Source organism: Physeter macrocephalus, chromosome 11, assembly GCF_002837175.3.
Source record: "Physeter macrocephalus isolate SW-GA chromosome 11, ASM283717v5, whole genome shotgun sequence".
In the NCBI taxonomy this organism is placed as follows: domain Eukaryota; kingdom Metazoa; phylum Chordata; class Mammalia; order Artiodactyla; family Physeteridae; genus Physeter; species Physeter macrocephalus.
Window position 1 is genome coordinate 100,797,563 of NC_041224.1, and position 2,500 is coordinate 100,800,062.

Consider the following 2,500-nt stretch of genomic DNA (forward strand, 5'->3'; position numbering starts at 1 on the left):
CAGACCGGGGCACGAACCCGTGTCCCCTGCATCGGCAGGCGGACTCTCAACCACTGCGCCACCACGGAAGCCCCGGTTGGTTTCTTTTAACCTCCTAGAAGTCGTCCCGTTGACCACCTAAGTACATTGTGATGCTTAAGGGAGAAACCTGGTTCCTGAAACAGCATTTATCTATAAAGGTCTACCCTGAGGCTTTGTCTACCCTTGAATTGAGTGCAGAAGAAGAGGAAATGGTTAAATAGTTTTACCTATCTTAACTTGACCCTAAAAAAGTGTAATGGAGTCTGTTGAAGAATGCTATTTGAACATCCAAAGAACCATAAACCCAGCTATTTTCTTTATTTAAACATCCAAACTGATTAAATACTTCTATATTGCTTTTATTTACCTGTTTTTTCATTTTTCCTTGGCAAAATAGATGATTAGACCCCTCTCATACGGGAAAACAAATTAAGCCCTATAGACATAAGTGAAATAAACAAATATAGGGCATATTTTAAACATACGAGTATAATAGCTGCAAAAACAGTATAGTGCAGCTGAACACACAGAGCCATGGGCATCACACAGATCTCTTACTACTGTGGAGCTGTGCTTAATTTAACTCTATTCACTTCAGTTTCCTCATTTGTAAAATATCAAACGTAAAGGACTGAGATTAAAGTCAATGAGGCACTCCAGTCTAATCATCAGAAAAACATCAGAAAAATTTTAATAGAGGGGCATTGTACAAAATACCTGACCTGTATATGCCTCAAAACTGTCAAGGTCATCAAAAACAAGGAAAGACTGAGAAGCTGTCATAGCCAAGAGAAGCCTAAGGAAAAATGACAAGCAAATGTAATGTGGTATCCTGGATGGGATTCTGGAACAGAAAATAAGCATCAGATAGGAACTAAGGAAATCTAAATAAAAGAGGGATTTCAGTTAATAACTATGGATCAGTATTGGTTCAGTAATTGTGACAAAGGTACCATACTAATATAGATGTTAATAATCAGAGAAACTGGGTTCAAGATATACGCGAACTCTCTGTATGTATTATTTTTCAGTTTTTCTGTGAACCTAAAACTGTTCTCAAAATTAAAGTCTATTTTTTAAAATATTCAAGTGAGGAAACATCCATAGAAGAAAAGAGTTGGTGCTCTGTAAATGTTACCTCTTCTCTTCTAGACACATGGACAAACTGTTATGTATGTCCTTCTATATCTTTTCCCCTTCCTAATCCAACCAGAGGATTCTGGGGGAAGTCTGAGCCATCTCCATATTTTCATTTGTATGTTGCCAGGAGTAAGATTGGTTACACGGGTATTTTAATTATGTTTATGAGGTAGTTTCTGCTACATGCAGAATGATTCTTGTTGGACCCTACTGGGTTGTTCTGACCCAGATACCCCCAAAATAACCTTACAAACCCTTAAGCCAATTCAGTGTATCAGTGCCTACCCAATTCATTTTGGCTCCTTGCAAGAAACTTTGGTATATTAAAGGTATTTTAAAATTAGGAACAAGATCTATATAAAAATGTTTTCTTACACAAATACAGTGTACAAGCTATCCAAATGACTTCATATGTCTTAAATAGAAAGAATTTCACCTCCCTTTCCCTTTATCTGACTTGGTTCTTTAGAAAAGTGTTTCTTCTTACTTTCCTTTTCAGCCTCTCTCTTATTGTCCCAGCAACTCACAACCCAAAGGTGAAATAATGAAAGACTTTACTTTTTAGAATATAGATAAAAATATTAAAAATTAAAATCTTGTTTTCCAAGTTACATGATGGATTTTAGTATATAAATCATATAGACTTTTAAGTAAAATTTTACTTTGGCAAGTAAGGATCCTAGGCAAAATTTACTATGTGGTTTGACCACTATCTTAAATACCATACCTCTCAACTTGTGATGTGGAGTAGTATTTTTATCTGCATATTATATATTTTAAGTCATTTTAATATTAAGGCATAAGATGTCTCTTCCTAAACCAGGAGAGGCATTCCTAAGTTTCCATGTATTTTCCTCCCATCAAAGAAGTTGCACCTAAAATTTAAGCCATTTCTTCTCAAATTTTGATGTAGGGAAATGAAGAAAGAGTGCTAATCTGAGGCTTGTCTAAATTCCCATAATGTGCTGGGATTCAGATTCTTACTCCCGAGGTCTTTGTTAGGCAGTGTGCCCAGTGAATCTCAGCCCAGGATTTAAGATTCCTTAGCTATGTTAACATATTTGAAAACATTATTCTAATCAGTAGTCTCTAAGTGCTTTCATTTTTTCAAGTACAAAATGGACATAATTGAATATTTACTACATCTTAGAGAACTGTGCAGCTTTCAGAACACTGAAACATTTAAGAGGCTCAGATGAAAGATTAAAGAATTAAGTGTACAAACCGTCTTTCTTAATTTTGATCCAAATGGGTAATATTCAGTATGATGTAATACAACAGGATACGTAGCATAATTTGGCATATAGAATAAAGTATCTCAAAAAAGCACTAGGTAGAC